Genomic DNA, 17,697 nt, shown 5'->3' on the forward strand with positions numbered 1-17,697 from the left:
CAATTAAATTAATGGTACCTCTTTGAAGTGTGACTTTTTTTTCCTTACTACTGATAGCATGTGATTTGATTTAATTTACCGAGTAATTGGATTTGGGGGAAATTTCTGATCAGTTTGTGGTTAAAATCAAGTGGATCTAGTTCAAGTTATCAGCTTCCATACATCAGAACTGTGCCTGAAGGTGAAAGTGTGTCTCGGTTGAAAAGTACTGGCCAAGAGTGACACATAGTCCTTCACCTGGCAGGGCTCCTGTGTCCTTAACAGCCAGATGCTGGGTAGAAATTTTAGCAGGTAAAGCTTTCTCTTGCATGGAAATGCAGTTTTAGGTGGAGCGTCATGTGATGAATTTCATTATATCATGTGTCTATTAGGTTGGATCGTGCTGATCCATTCTACTAATGGTGGGATTTTCCTTAGGTACCAGGAGCTTTCCCACAATTAATCCTTGTGCTGGAGGAAAGCATAAGGATGCCAACTTCTAGGTGGGACCTGGAGATCTCTCAGTATTATAGCTGATCCCTAGACTACAGATTTTGTGGAGAAAATGGTTGCTTTGGAGGGTGGACCTATCTTAACTCTGCCCTGCGGAGGTTCCTCCTCTCCCCAGACTCTGTCCTCCCTGGGCTGTACCCCCAAAATCTCAACCTGGAATTCACAACTCCAGGAAAACACCAACTTTTAGTGGAATGGAGCCATGAGGTCCAATGTGCTATATAACCAGAAAGAGACTATTATACCTTCCTAAATTGGTCCCATACAACAAACTCAATAATCCAGGCATCCCAGTATGCTTGTGGCAGTCTGTTGATACTCTGTTTTTTCATGACCTTTTCAATAACGGTATAGAGAATTAATCTAGGACATGTCTATTCTTTCACAGATATTATATTAACAAGGAGCCCATGCTTCAGAAGGATGAAGGTGGTACCAAATCTACTGGTGGGCCACTGTCCAGCAGGGCTGGTGTCAGTAAGGTAGGGCAGCTGTCAGAGCCAAGGCTTTCTGGCAGGGTGGACTGCTGCAGGTACCCCCCACCCATTCACTTGTTAGGCTTCCACCACCCATGCTCCATGCTGCATGCACTGCCTGTAAAGAAAGGGCTGCAGACTGCTCTGAACACAAGTAGTGGGTGGGCTTGTGAGTAGACAATGGAAGGACATAAAAGCAAGTGGGAGGCTACCTGATAGTTGGGAGGGAAGGTCATGAGTGCCTGGTATTGGGCAGAGGAGAGGAGAGGACCACTGGGATCTCTCTGCCTAGGGCCCCCCAAAACCTGGAAGCAGCCTGGAGGGTTGCTCAGATAAACTGAAAATCCCAAGAAAACAGGTGCTACTAGTGAGGGGAAGATTTGACCTGTTCAGGATGGAGTTGTATTCTCCCTAAAGGAGCAGGTTCGTACCTTGAGGGTGCTCCTGGATCTGCAGTTACTGTTGGATAAACAGGTGGAAGCAGTGGCCAGGGATGCCTCTCACCAGCCTTGGCCTTTTGGGTAGAAAAATCTTGCCACTGTGGTGTCTGCCATTTGCCTCTAAATTGCTGCAATGTGCTCTACATGGACTTTCTTGTTTTGTTTGGCACATAACGATATCGACCTTCCTCCCTGGTTGTGGTCTTATGTTTGTGTTTATATGTCTTTATTGAACTATTTTTATATACTTTTTTAAAATGTTGTTTTAATGTTGAAATGTTTTAATGTTTGCCAAACTGGGAAACTTATTTGGGTGAAACGGTAGCATACAAATATTTTAAATAAAAAAAATAATTATCTCTAGAATGGGTAGCAGTAATACTGGGATCAGAAAAAGGTATGGGCTTCATATGAATGCGTGCATAGAAATCCAGCTGGAAATGCTGTGAGCATGTTGGAATGAGGAGGTCCCTTAAAACCGGGGCTTTTTTTAGCAGAAATGCACAGGAATGCAGTTCCACCTGACTTGGTGTCAGGGGTGTGGCCTAATATGCAAATGAGTTCCTGCTTGGCTTTTTCTACCAAAAAAGCCCTTAAATCCAACACCTGTGATTCATAAAGGCTAGCTACACCCAAGCAAAAGCTGTTGTTAAGGCTATCAAAGAAACCTGACCCAGAATCCGTTATAAGAGCCAGGGGATATCACCTGACCCATTTTGGCCTATCATTGATAAGAGTAGGTCCCCCTACTGGTGTGATGGATCTCCTGCAAACATTTGCTCTGCCTGATATTCCTCAAGTCTCAGATTCAGAATGCACAGAAGCTTAAATTCTAATGCCACCTGAGTTCAGAGCTCTCTCCTGCACATGAACAAGGTGCATAGCAGAGTTTTATATGTGCCATGCCAATCCACTGTTTTCACAGCAACAGCACCAGTAATCTTTTCAACAGTATGTATCATTCCAGTAGCACTTGGATTTAGTATATACACATACCACTTTCAGACAGACATTAACTGCTGCTGGACAAAGGAATCTGAGCTAGACCTGAAGATGAGAACAGTTAGGATGCAGCACTAAACGCACTTTCCTGGGAGTAAGTACTGTTGAATAATATGAGCCTTACTTCTAAGTAGCCTTGCTTAGAGTTGCTCCCACAGCCAAGACAAAACTTGCGTTGTCTTGAACAAATGTTCATTTTGTCTTGTATCCTTCAGAGGAATTTTGATAATAAATTAACTCTTGATTGTTTTGTGTATTTGATCTGTCATAACAAGCATTGCTCCCAATCCATTTAACATGTAGGGGAATTGATTTGCTAGACAGCCAATGACTTATGCTAAAGTACAGATAAGCTGTCCACTATAGGAAACACAAACTCATACCATACCTTAGCTCTGTGGGGGGGTTTTCCACAGCAGCAGCGTTGACTCTTGCAGGGGACACAGCTTCTGTGTTACGTTGTTCCTGTGAGCAGTTTTCTGGGGAAAGTTAGAACTATGGTGCACTGAGCACTGCTTTGTCATAAACAACCATGAGAAGTGGGGAGATGGGGGCATAACTTTTATTAACACACTCAAGGCCAACACCAAGCATCGCATCTCCGTGCTGACCTTAGCGCCACATGTTAGAGGTCCATTAGCATGCTGATTAAATAGATCAACAAGTGCTTTAGCAATAATTTGATATTTAATGCTCAGCCTGCTATTAAAATGCTAATTAAATGTTTTAACATGCCACACATGCTTTATGTATTAATAAGCAATAAGCATTCAAGTTACACTTCTTGTGTGATTTAGAATTAATTGAAGGGTAGTGAGGGTTTCTCCTTTATATACCTATTAAACCCCTGTAACTGCTGTTTTTACAGTTGATTGGTGTTCATTTAACATACCATAATTGCTCTTTAAATACGTTAAGTGCGTATTTGAGACAATTTACAGTGTTAGCGATTTCCCAGCAGTATTCCTCAGAGGTATACGCGAAGCAGCTTCCACGCTGGAATTCTCTTGAAGTGTGTGGCATCTCTTTTCCCTCTTGTATTGTGCACAAAGTGTGAGGGCACCGGGACAGTGCCTTTGCAAGCTGAGAATTGCACTGGGAAAACTTGTTCCCATGGTGCTAAAACAATAATGCAGCACACCTGCCACTGGTTAGGGGAACATATGGAGGTACTAGGGATGATTCACTAGAAAGCAAATTAGGGGAGGCACCATGGTGCTTGCACTGCAGAAGGCTTGGTAGTGTGAACTTGTTGGTTGTCACGTGCCTGCTGTCTGGCTATTGGGCAGCATTGTTTAAGCGTTGTGGTTCAGTACCAGCTTGGGAGGCGGGGAGCAGAATGTGGCAGTGGGCCAGAATTTGGCTTCTGGAGAATTGCGGCTTTATTACACATAGATAGTTACATTCATTCATACATAGATATGCTATGTATATTAAAGCAGTTTCTTTTCCTTGGGGATTGTGAAGAAATACGTTCTGAACAATAACTCATATTAAACCTAATGCTGAATAAGATTTCCAGTGGCCAAGGACAATGCTTCAGTGGTATGACTAACAAACAGATTTAAGATTGTATGTCTAAGGACTCCCTTTCCTGGGAGCAAGCCTGGTTGATTACCATGGGAGAAAGCCAGTTTTGTGTAGTGGTTAAGTGCACGGACTCTTATCTGGGGGAACTGGGTTTGATTCCCCACTCCTCCACATGCACCTGCTGATATGACCTTGAGTCAGTCACAAGTTCTCTCAGAGCTGTTCTTCTTAGGAACAGTTTCTGTTAGAGTTTTTCCAGCTCCAACTACCTTACAGAATGTCTGTTGTGGGGACTAGAAGGGAAAGGAGATTGTAAGCTACTCTGAGACTTTAGGAAGTAAAGGGTAGGATATAAATCCAATCTCTTCTTCTCTTCTTCTGAATAGACCTGTTTAGGACTGTTGCCTTTGAAACTAACACAATGGCAGAGGACATTATGCAGACACATGGGCTGCAGAACTTCACTTTTCATTGTATAAAACTTTGATTTGTGTGCAGAATAGTCACAGCTGTGAGTTCTGCCTGATATTCCTCAAGTCTTTTAGACTGTGCTCTTTACTAGGGCTTTATTTTTAAAAGAAAAAGCCCAGCAGGAACTCATCTGGATATTAGGCCACACCCCATGACACCAAGCCAGCTGGAACTGCATTCCTGTGCATTCCTGCTCAACAAAAAGCCCTGCTCCTTACTCTTCCTTCTGCCTTATTGCTCCTGGGATCTTGAGCAGCACTCCCTGGCCACTTGGATAGGAGCATAAATTTGCCAGATGGCAACTCTGAGAATTAGCCTGTCTCTTTAACAGCCCTACAGCTGTGAAAGAGGATGCCTTCACAGTAGGAATGCAATTCAGATTTCAGGGGGATGGGGGGTGATAGCAAGATTATCAGCACCGTTTAAAGGCAAGCTGTTAAGATATGTTTAAACTGCATAACAGCTCACTACATTTTAAGAGATTGTGGGCTCATACATGTTTCTACCACCTTGTTAATCCCTGTAGTAATGTTATTATATTGACAACAGGACAAATGTGAACAGTTTTATTCATGATGGCATTTAATTACCTCTTCTGCCTACTGGCAGTTCTAAAGTGCAATCCTAAACATTTACTGAGAAGTAAGTACCATTTGATTCAATGGGGCTCCCTCCCAGGCAAGTGGTTTTTGCAGGATTGCAGCCTTTAAATTATTTATTTTAATTAGTAGCAGAGCTTTTTTGAAGAAAAAACCAAGCAGGAACTCATTTGCCTGTTAGACCACACCCCCTGACATCAAACCAGCCAGAACTGCGTTCCTGTGCATTCCTGTTCAAAAAAAGCCCTGCCTAGTAGTATTTATGTATTTTATTATTATTTACATTGTAAGCTGCCTTGACTTCCTATAATGTAGAAAGGAGGTGGGTTTTTTTGCACTGAGTGTCACATGTATGACTATCTGCCCCAAGGACACAAGTCTTGGGTGTGTGCTCGATGCAAGGAGCTCCTGGTCCTCAGGGAACGAGTTCGTACCCTTGAGGCCGAGGTGACTGCCCTGGAGAAGCAGAGACGGTCAGTTAGGCATTTGGGGAAGACTCTCGGGGGCGTATTAGATGAGCCCCGCTCTGAACGTAGCAGCCCCGTTGCTGCCAGAGAGCGTGAGAGTCGAGAGGGAACAGGGCACTGTGCTGAGGATAAGGGGAATGCGCCTTCAGAAGGGACCTCTTCTTCGGTTGGTGAGCGGAAATCCTTTCGCGCCAAGGAACCATCCCTGAACAGAGGGAGGGGGGGGGGTTGGTAGTTGGTGATTCGGTCCTTAGGCAAGTAGACAGCTGGGTGGCGAAACTGTGTACTGACCGTATGGTGACTTGCCTGCCTGGTGCGAAGGTAGCGGACATTACGCGTGTAGTAGATAGGCTGATAGACAGTGCTGGGGAGGAGCCTGTGGTCGTGGTGCATGTTGGCACCAACGATGTGGGGAAATGCAGTCGTGAGGTCCTGGAGGAAAAATTTAGGCTGCTAGGCAGGAGACTTAAGGCCAGGACCTCCAAGGTAGCCTTCTCTGAAGTGCTACCTGTTCCACGTGCGGGGCAGGAAAGACAGGCACAAATTAGAAGTCTCAATGTGTGGCTGAAACGATGGTGTAAGGAGGAAGGGTTTAAGTTTGTTAGGCACTGGGATGCTTTCTGGAACAAGCGGGAGCTGTACAAAAGAGACAGTCTCCACTTGTCCCCGGATGGAACCAGGCTGCTGGCGCTTAAAATCAAAAAGGTGGGAGAGCAGTTTTTAAACTAAATCTTGGGGGAAAGCCGACAGGAGATGAAATGTCTCTGGTTCGGGAGGACTCGTCTCAAAGAGATGAAGGGTTAGCTGCTATTTTTCTACCGGATAACGGACCAGAGTTGTCCACTGTGAAGGTGACAAACAGTATGGACTGTCTGCCAGAGTCTCGAGGCGGCAGGAGGAAGGTGGCGGGCCTAGCTTGCCTGGGAAATTATAGATGTTTGTATGCAAATGCTAGAAGTATTCGAAGTAAAATTGGTGAATTGGAATGTTTAGTGTTGGGAGAAAACATAGACATTGTGGGAATTTCAGAAACTTGGTGGAATGAGGAGAATCAGTGGGACACGGTGATTCCTGGATATAAGCTATATCGGAAGGATAGGGAAGGAAGGATTGGAGGTGGGGTGGCTCTGTATGTCAGAGAGGATATACGGTCCAGTAAGACTGAAGTCAGAGAATTAGATTCACTTTTAGAAATGCTTTGGGTTGAAATAGAGGGCCCAAAAGGAAATTTAACTATGGGAGTTTGTTATCGCCCACCAAATCATAAGAGAGAGGACGATTATAATATGATGGAAGGCTTAGAGATAGCGGCTAAACGTAAAAACTGTGTCGTAATAGGTGATTTTAACTACCCGCAGATTGATTGGGTCAATATGTGTTCTGGTCGAGAGAAAGAGATTGAGTTTCTTGATGCTCTCAATGACTGTGCTATGGAGCAGATGGTCTCAGAACCTACCAGGGGTGAAGCGATCCTGGATTTGGTCCTAAGTAATGCCCAAGACTTGGTAAGAGATGTAAAAGTGATTGCGCCGCTTGGGAGCAGTGACCATAATGTTATTGATTTCACCGTTTGTATAAATAGGGAGTTGTCCAAAAAGACCGCCACAACCACGTTTAACTTTAAAAGGGGTAAATACACTGAGATGAGAAGGCATGTGAGGAGGAAACTGAAAGGAAAGGTACATACGGTCAAAACCCTTGGGGAACCTTGGACACTATTTAAAACTATAATCCTAGAAGCTCAGATAAAATACATACCACAAGTTAGGAAAGGCACAAACAGGCATAAGAAAAGGCCTGCGTGGTTAACAAACAAATTAATGGAAGCTGTAAAAGGTATGAAGGACTCCTTTAAGCGGTGGAAAACCAGTCCAAGTGAGATTAGTAAAAGGGAACACAGGCTGTGGCAAATCAAATGCAAGACTGTGATCAGGCAGGCAAAAAGGGACTATGAGGAGCATATTGCAAAAAACATAAAGACCAACAATAAAAATTTCTTCAACTCTATTAGAAGTAGGAAACCAGCCAGGGAGGCAGTGGGGCCCTTGGATGACCAAGGGGTAAAAGGATTACTGAAGGAGGACAGGGAAATGGCTGAGAAGCTGAATGAATTTTTTGCCTCCGTCTTCACTGTGGAAGACGAGAACTTTTTCCCCGCCCCAGAACCACTAATTTTGGAAGGGGTGTTGAAAGACCTGAGTCAGATTGAGGTGACAAAAGAGGAGGTCCTACAACTGATAGACAAATTAAAAACTAATAAGTCACCGGGTCTGGATGGCATACATCCGAGAGTTCTGAAAGAACTCAAAGTTGAACTTGTGGATCTTCTAACAAAAATCTGTCATCTTTCATTGAAATCTGCCTCCGTTCATGAGGACTGGACGGTAGCAAATGTCACCCCCATCTTTAAAAAGGGTTCCAGAGGAGATCCGGGAAATTACAGGCCAGTCAGTCTGACTTCAATACCAGGAAAGTTGGTAGAAACCATTATCAAGGACAGAATGAGTAGGCACATTGATGAACACGGGTTATTGAGGAAGACTCAGCATGGGTTCTGCAAGGGAAGATCTTGCCTCACTAACCTGTTACATTTCTTTGAGGGGGTGAACAAACATGTGGACAAAGGAGACCCAATAGATGTTGTTTACCTTGACTTCCAGAAAGCTTTTGATAAAGTTCCTCATCAAAGGCTCCTTAGTAAGCTTGAGAGTCATGAAGTAAAAGGACAGGTCGTCTTGTGGATCAAAAACTGGCTGAGTAATAGGAAGCAGAGAGTGAGTATAAATGGGCAGTCTTCGCAGTGGAGGAAGTTTGCGGATGACACTAAATTGTTCAGGGTGGTGAGAACCAGAGAGGATTGTGAGGAACTCCAAAGGGATCTGTTGAGGCTGGGTGAGTGGGCGTCAGTGTGGCAGATGCGGTTCAATGTGGCCAAGTGCAAAGTAATGCACATTGGGGCCAAGAAACCCAGCTACAAATACAAGTTGATGGGGTGTGAACTGGCAGAGACTGACCAAGAGAGAGATCTTGGGGTCGTGGTAGATAACTCACTGAAAATGTCAAGACAGTGTTCGTTTGCAATAAAAAAGGCCAACGCCATGCTGGGAATTATTAGGAAGGGAATTGAAAACAAATCAGCCAGTATCATAATGCCCCTGTATAAATCGATGGTGCGGTCTCATTTGGAGTACTGTGTGCAGTTCTGGTCGCCGCACCTCAAAAAGGATATTATAGCATTGGAGAAAGTCCAGAGAAGGGCAACTAGAATGATTAAAGGGCTGAAACACTTTCCCTATGAAGAAAGGTTGAAACGCTTGGGACTCTTTAGCTTGGAGAAACGTCGACTGCGGGGTGACATGATAGAGGTTTACAAGATAATGCATGGGATGGAGAAAGTAGAGAAAGAAGTACTTTTCTCCCTTTCTCACAATACAAGCTCATGGGCATTCGATGAAATTGCTGAGCAGACAGGTTAAAACGGATAAAAGGAAGTGCTTCTTCACCCAAAGGGTGATTAACATGTGGAATTCACTGCCACAGGAGGTGGTGGCGGCCACAAGTATAGCCACCTTCAAGAGGGGTTTAGATAAAAATATGGAGCAGAGGTCCATCAGTGGCTATTAGCCACAGTGTGTGTGTATATATAATTTTTTTTCCACTGTGTGACACAGAGTGTTGGACTGGATGGGCCGTTGGCCTGATCCAACATGGCTTCTCTTATGTTCTTATGAGGTTAATAAATATTTCAGTAAATAAAAAATAAACTGCTTTTTTGCCAAGGGTTTTGCACCATTGACATGCATATGGAGTAGAATTGCAATAGCATCCAATGCCTTCACAAAATAGCTGAGGTCTTCTCTTCAGGCATCCTTTAGGAAAAGGTAAACCTCAGGTTTGACAGCCATATAATGAAGGCAGAGACTGCATGTAGAAATGGCCACAGGGACAATATACATAACTGGGTGGAGCTTATTTTAGTTGCAGATATTTCTGAAATGTAAGGGAAGTCCAGTAGTTTGACAAGGCCAGAATTTTGCTTACTTTATTACTCGGCACAGCAAGCAATTGCGCAGCACTAGTCATTAACTCTGTCTATCCTAACCATAACGGAGTAGAAATGGTGTTCCTGTGTACAGCATTCTAGAGCAGAAAGGTTGATGCTTAGAAACATGGATATTTTATGGTAGTTAGTGGAGGTATATGACTTGCTAAAAGTGTTCAGTTGCATTTTCTTTACTTAGGAATAGTATAATAATAATAATAAATTTATTTTTATATCCCGCCCTCCCCCGCCAAAGGCAGGCTCAGGGTGGCTGACCAATTCACTATTTTAAGCACCGCCTCTTATTTAAAATAATTCACCCACTATTTTTTAAAAAGGCATTGTTTTTTTAAAATGTTCGAACAAAGTTTGAGTCTAGTTGCACCTATAAGACTAACAAAGTTTAATTCTAAGTTTTTGTGCTCTTGTACACTTCTACAGATATGTATCTGAAATTATACCTGAACTTGTATCTGTCTAAACTTAATGTTATTCAAACTATACACACACACATATACACACCTTGCTTTTCTCCCCAGTCGTCACCCAAAACCGCTTACTTCTTTCCGCTCAATTTTATCTTCACAACAGTCCTGTCAGGTAGGTTAAACTAAGAGCATCTCTCTGCCTAAGGTCCACCCAGCAGAGGTGACCTGCATAAGGTCACCCAGCAGCCTTCCATGACAGAATGCTGATTCAAACCTGAGTCTCCCAGATCCCACTCAAAATATCTAACCACTGCAACCACTGCGGCTCTCCTTAGTTTTTTTGTTCCATATGCGTTAACTCCTTTTTTTTTTGTAATATGTGCAAGTAGCTGATCTGTGTATGCTGAAACTTATTTTCTAATAAAGCTGATGTTTCAAGAAGTATTTGATCATAGTGTCACAACACTTGGCTGGTCAAATGCCAAACCTGCTTCTCATGTTGTGAAGCTGCTTTTGAACCATTCTTTCAAGAAACCCCACCCTAGCAGATGTCATGTCTAGTCTGGCCTTTCATTTCTCTGCCATTGCATGTGTTCTTTTGGCATTTCTTTCACCCCTTCCTCATCCAAAGAACTCTGACCTCCCTGGCCAGTTTCTTGTTTCTGATGGAGTTAAAGAATTCTCATTGATCGCCTTCATATTTTTACCAATGTGCTCCTAATTTTTCTTTTTGCCAGAACCTTTGCCATCTCTTGTCTTCCTGTTTGGGTTATCTCCCCCCCCCTTTTTTTAAAATTGGCTTTGTATGATTTTTTAAATTTTTGTTTGTTAACCATACTGGCATCCTCTTAGATGTAGCGATATCTTATTTACTGTGTAGTATACCTCCCTATGGATTTGAGTAATCTCCACAGACCTAAAGGAATTTGACCCTCTTTACCCTTGCATTCAGCTTCTTCTTCTTAACTAATCTCATTTTTAAGAAGCTTTCTCTTTTGCAGTTGCCTAGGATTTGAGAGGTATCTTTCAGCTCATGGACATGCTAAGCTGAATAGCACTGTGATCGCTGTTCCCAGTTGGTACAACAGCACATCTCATACCAGGTCTCGAGACCAAGTCTTGGCACATCTCCCCTTTAGTCAGCTTCATGACCAACTGCTCCAAGCACAATAATTTATTGGCATGGTCTTCAGCCACTAGATGGCAACCCTCAGATGGCTTCCATAGGTGCATCTGTTGAGTCGCAAGTTTTTTGTTACCTATGGCAGAGAGAGCAAGGACACCACAGTAGGGTAATGAGACAAGGCCACTTAGTAGCACGTAGGATTCCTCCATTACTCCAACCCAGGTTGTTTCCTTGCAAAAGTACACCTCCCAATGTTCAGCTTGGGTTTCCTTTTCCATCTGCTGCCCATGGTTCTGGCCCTGTCTCCAGGGATACCATAACTTTGGCTTCCCCCATTTCCTGTTGCATGGCTCTGATGGCATATACTTGTAGCTCAATAGGTGCCAAGTAGGATGAAAAGCACTGATTATACTTAGATTTTTGTGATTATACTGTACAGTTTTAATGTAAAATGTAAAATTTTAAGGTTTTTAGGTTTTAAATGTTTGAATTTAAATGTATTAATTTGTTCCGATTTTATTGTTTTATTGTTTGTTGTAAGCCGCCCTGAGCCACTTGTGGGAAGGGCGGGATATAAGTTACGGAATAAATAAATAAATAAACAAATAAATAAATAATGGTACCTGCTGCATTTTGTGCATTTTCCTGTAATGCATCCTGTGGTACAGAAGGCTGAAGAAGATGGGGTTGGGAAAAATCTACTCTTTGGATTCAGCCCATCTTAGTTATCTATTACACTTGTATTCCACTTTTCCTCTATGGAGTTGAGGGTGGCATATACTGTTCTCCTTTCTTCAATTTTATCTTGTTGGGTAGGGTAGGTGCAGAAAAAATAACCACCTCAAGTTCACCCAGTGAACTTCATGGCTGAGCCAGGGATTTGAACTCTGGTCTTCCTGGCCTGACACCCATATTAAAAACTGATAAGTGATGGGTTTTTATCATACACATAGACTCTGGGATAAATCTTCCTCAGACCTGTGTAGTAATTTGCATTTGTATCTTACAAAGCATAAAGTTTTTGTTATTTTCTCCTTTATATTTTAATAAAAGGGGTTTTTTTGTTTCATCTTAGGTGTGTGAGTAGGGGAGGAGTTACTTGAACATTATTTTTATGATGCTCTTGGGGCTCGGTGTGGGGGCTTAAACCATTAAGATCAGTAACTGGCACACAACCCTTTATTTGACATAAATAAGAATGGTGAAAATCAAGGATGAATGTGAAGAGCTTCAGAATCACCTCCACAAATCTGGTGAGTGGGTAACTATGTGGCAAATGAAGTTCAGTGTTGCTAAGTGTAAGGCGGAACAATGATGACATTGGAACAAAAAAATCCCAGTTTCAAGTATATGCTAATAGGGTCTGAACTTGCTGAGGCTGAGAGGTGGAAAGATCTTGAGGTTGAAGTAGATCAATGAAAGTCTCACTCCCGTGTGCGGTAGCATCTAGACAGTTATTGTCTTCTCTAAATAATAAGTTGACATTATCCTCTTCTTCCCTACCACTCGTTGGAGAAAACTGGTAGATCATAATCTGTTCTTCCAAGTACTTTTGTCCAAATGGGTTTAAACTCTCTTTTCTCTTAGATGGTAATATCCACAGGCGGTCATCATTTGAGCTTACTCTTTCATCTAGCTTTCTGAACAACTTCTCAACTACTGGATCTCTTAATTGGCCATCACTTGCACACCTGTTTCAATCTGTTCGCTCCTTAATTTTGACTAATCCTTGTTGGAGTCTTTCTCAACTGGATAACATAATAATATCCTGTTCAGAATTTGGTAACACTGCTAAAGAAGGGAGTAAATTTCAAAAGCCTCATGTTTGTTTTCCTTTCTAAAACATTCTTGGTGAGAAGGTGCTTTCTGATGGGTCTTAATAGAGGATAATGGGTGGGGTAATAGAGTTCCTCTGAGTGGGAGCTGTGGGCGAGCTGCGCCTGTGCAGTGCACTCTCAGAGGCACTTGAGAGTCTTGGAGACTGCGGGAAGTTCCAGAGCTCCTCCCAGAGCACACTGTGCAGACATGGCTCACTCACAGCCCACCCAGCTCTCCCCTGCCATGCCGCCGGGCCTGCCCACCCCATGAGCAGGGGTGTGGTGACGAGGCAGGCACAGGTGGGGGGGCATGGGGCAAGTGCCGGCCTGGGGCACCGGAGGCCCTAGTGCCAGGCCTGAGTAAAGCTCTGGACTTCATTGCCAGGAGATAACATTAGGAGAAAGCCTTGACCTCTATGCCCGTTGTTTGTCTTCCAGAGGAACTGGTTGGCCTCTGTGTCAGACAGGATGCTGGACTAGATGGACCACTAGTCAGATCCAGCAAAGCTCTTCTTATGCTCTTGTGTTGTCATTTGCACTTCAGTTGCTTCTTACATTGTTTACAAATTCAAAGCAGATTTAAATTTCTTTCTCTGCTTGCAAATGCTGATTTACGGTACCATCCTAAGTATGTACACTCAAATTAGTCCCATTTAGTTCAATGGAACTTCCTCCTTAGTAAATGTGTTTAGACTTGCAGGCTTAGACTTTTCCAGTGTCTCACTACAATGCATCAGACCTGGAATAGCAGAGCGTAAATCACTCTCATTTGGGTTTTCAGGAATAAGGGACATACACAGTTTGTGCTTCACAGATTTAACAGCTCAGGGAATATTGTGTATGAGTGAACCAAATCCTACAATCTCTCAGACTGCAACATGCATACCAAAAAATAATTGAAATGATACCATTATCCATAATTTTGAACACCAAGTGTACCTTGCCAACTGAATGCTGGTGAGATGTTGCATGCTGAAAAGGAACTTTGTTGTTGTTTCTCATTGTTTCTTTTGTGTGACATCTTGACAAGGCTGTGTAATAAGGTTTTCTCCCAATAGCTGTCTTATAAAAAGAGAAAAAGAACAAGAAATAAAAGATTTATCTTCAGGTTTGCAAGATACTTGTTACTATTTCTGTGCACTCCTCATAGAAGTTTATTAACTAAAATAATCCAGTTCTTTAAAACAAACAAAGGGAGCTCTTACCATGATTAAGAGTAAGCTTGCTTTTGAGAGAGTGAGAGAGCAAAAGAGTTAGTTGCAGAGGCAAAGTGCAAAATATTCCAGTGTACCATGAAACAAATATTTAAATTACAGCCATTTGATGCATTGTCTCTCAGGAGTTCTGTTGGTGGATTTGTGTAAAATGAGGAGTTCTGTTGGTGGATTTGTGTAAAATGACTGCTAGGATTGTCTCAGACAGACAGGGAATCAAAAAGCTTTCCTTGTTTCTTTCTCTACACAAATCTTCCTACTGAAATGTAGTTCATGTGCAGTTCCATCTAGTGAGCACAGGATATTACAGCAGGGCTCATATTTATGTACTCTCTGGCAACTTTTCTCATTGATGCTGATATGCTGGACCTTTCAGCATATCAGGACCACTGAACCAGATTCCTGAGGTGTTGGGCAGATTTGACATGTATATTACAATAGAAGAAGAAAAAGAAGATATTAGATTTATATCCCACCCTTCACTCTGAATCTCAGAGTGGCTCATAATCTCTTTTACCTTCCTCACCCACAACAGACACCTCAGGTAGGGCTGAGAGAACTCTCATAAAAGCTGCACTTTCAAGGACAGCTCTGCGAGAGCTATGGCTAACCCAAGGCCATTTCAGCAGCTGCAAGTGGAGAAGTGGGGAATCAAGTCCATGCACAACCATGTTCTCCAAAGGAAGAAATGCAAGAAAACCAAAGGAAGAAATGCAAAGAAAACCAGCAAAAAGCTTTTTGAATAGCTACAGGTCAGAGGAGGTTAAAAGCCCCCCAGGAAGACCTACTATCTGTTGCAAGCAATATTAACCCTCCTCCTTTGAAATAGTATGTTTACATATGACAAATGGTGTGTTCAAACTACACTAAATAATTCTTTTTGCAACTGGATTTTTACTGTGTAAGAATAGCAAAAACCCAGTTGCAGTGCATTATTCAGTGTAGTGTGAATGCAGTCAAAGAGGACCCACAAAGATTCAGAGCAGAAATCTCATTCCTCCCCAGCCCTCCGCTCCAGGCAGCAACCCCTCTCAGGAAGAGGGCTAGGACAGGGACAAATACAAAAGTGCTCAACATCACTTCCAGTGAGAAAAACAGAAGTGACATCATAATGCTGCTGGTTCATACTTCCCCCATTTATTCAGAACTCATCTGTTCTCTGTCCCTTTGCCCATCTGCTCACACAGGTGGCCTCTGTCCATCACCCACCCACTTGCCCTTGCTTTCGCCACTCTTTTGCTGGCTGTCCTGACTCTTGTTCCTCCCAGCCCATACACACGATTACTGCAGCACTATTTTTGCTGTGACAACACAAAATATTGCCCCTGCTGGTTTGGGGAATTTTTTAGTCCCCTCCTCGTTTATAACTTTTTTAAAATCCTGTTTCATTGTCCTGCATGGCCATATTGTGCAGATTTTTGATCTATAACGGGCAGGGGTGGAATTCTAGCAGGAGCTCCTTTGCATATTAGGCCACACACCCCTGATGTAGCCAGTCCTCCAAGAGCTTACAAAAAAGAGCCTTGTAAGCTGTTGGAGGACTGGCTACATCAGAGGGTGTGGCCTAATATGCAAAGGAGCTCCTGCTAGAATTCCACCCCTGATAATGGGTATATGTGGAATTAATGACTAGTGGGTATATAATTAATAATTGTGCCATGAAGTCACACATGACTTATAGTGATCCCCTTCATGAGTTTTTCAAGGCAAGAGATGGGCAGAGATGGTTTGCCATTACCTTTGTCTCCCTTGATATTCTCCTGTCCGAGTACTTCTACTTGGCTTCCAAGCTCCCACAAGCTCAGGTTAGTCTGGGCTAGTCAGACTGCTAGTATATATATGGTAGTGGAAAGTGCCATTGGGTCGCAGTGGACTTACAGTGATCCTATAGGGCTTTCAAGATGAGATAAATAGAGGTGGTTTGCCATTGTCTGCTTCTGTGTAACAATCCTGGACTTCCTTGGTGGTCTCCCATCCAAGTATTAATCAGGGCTGACTGTGTCTGGCTTCAGAGATCTGATGAGATTAGGCTAGCTAGAGCTATCTAGGCCAAGGCTTTATGTATATTATAGATGGTTCCTTTATGATGTGCAAATCCATTCCAGGATAGATTATTATCATTCATGATTTCGATGTGCCTTTGCAATCCCATGAAGACTGGAAATATTTATGGTAGCATTTCTAGCTACAAAGATAAGTTTCTTCAGCACTGGGGTGTGTGTGAGAGAGTGAATGTGTGAGTGAGTGAGTGAACTGTATCAAATTGCTTTGGACTCATGACTTCCTAAGCCCTTTGGTCAGCGCAAGACCCCAAGTTAAAGAACATGGCAAATATATTTGGAGCATCTTCTTCTTTCACATTGGGATGTGCATCTATCAGCTCAGGGTTCCTTGCAGCCTGATGCAGACAGGGGTATGGGTTAAGGGAGTGCCTCATTGGCTTCCCATTGGTCATCCCTTACTTAAAGAATCAGTGTGGGAAAATGAACCCCTTGGAGACTCATGAGTTTGTTTACCAATGGACAAAGAGAAAATGAATGAGAGGGAGAGAGAGAACTACAAAAGTCTGCATGAGCAGGACTTATTCCAAAACAGCATCCGTCCATGCATCCCAAAGCCAACATGCCCAAAGCAAACAAGGCCAGACGCTGCCTCTGCCAGTTTTTCTTTCCAGCAACACTGATTGACTGGCTGGCTCTTCTGGAAGCAAACAAGTGTCTTTCTGCATTTTTCTTGTAAAGCTATTCACTCCATTGACAGTCCAAACATTGCCACCCCTCCCCCAATTCTTTTCTTTGGGGGAATGGCTTTCTAAATGCCTTCTTGGTATGGGACCTTCTAAATTAGAGAGCGCTGTTTTCCCATAGGTCCCTCTGCTTGTGTTAACATCTATGGGAGAGCCCCTAACTAAGTATAAAAAAGCTTTGTGAACTGAATCATTTGAGTCAGAAAATCATAGTTTTATTGAGTTGTGTGTATGTTTAAAATTACTTTGTCATTTGGACTTAAGGAAATATTGCAAGGTTATAATGTTTAAATTCTAATAAATTGTAATAAAAATAAGGTAGGGTGTCAAATGCTTGGTGCCTCCCACAGATAATTTCCTTGGGATGGATCCAAGGCACTACAATTGGACCTCTACTTGTAGAATTGATTTTTCTTGGCTCCCATTCTCATTGCCCTTTTTGATGACTCCTGAAAAGCTGGGGGTTGGAAGGAAACCCTCAAGAATACAAGACTATGTTGTAGGGTGGGGGGAGTCTGCAGTAGAGCCAGTGGAAGTCAATCACCCCTACTTATGTGAGCAGAAGGGTCCTTCCATTCACAAAAGGACCCAACTTTTTATGTTTTCAACATACACCCTGAGAAAGAAGTAGTAAAAAAAGTTGCGAGAGGGAAAATAATGTTGCTGTTAAAATCCCCAGCAAGCAGAAGAAGTTAGGGCAAATTCACATAGCATCTGAAGACCTGAGCTGTGACTCACAAAATCTCATGGTAGAATAAATGTTGTTAATCTTTAAGGTGCCACTGGATTCCTTGGCTACCCTTGAACTAACATAACTACCCTTCTCAAATTCACAGATGCCACTTAA

Source organism: Heteronotia binoei, chromosome 4 (assembly GCF_032191835.1).
Source record: "Heteronotia binoei isolate CCM8104 ecotype False Entrance Well chromosome 4, APGP_CSIRO_Hbin_v1, whole genome shotgun sequence".
NCBI classification, from domain to species: Eukaryota; Metazoa; Chordata; class Lepidosauria; order Squamata; family Gekkonidae; genus Heteronotia; species Heteronotia binoei.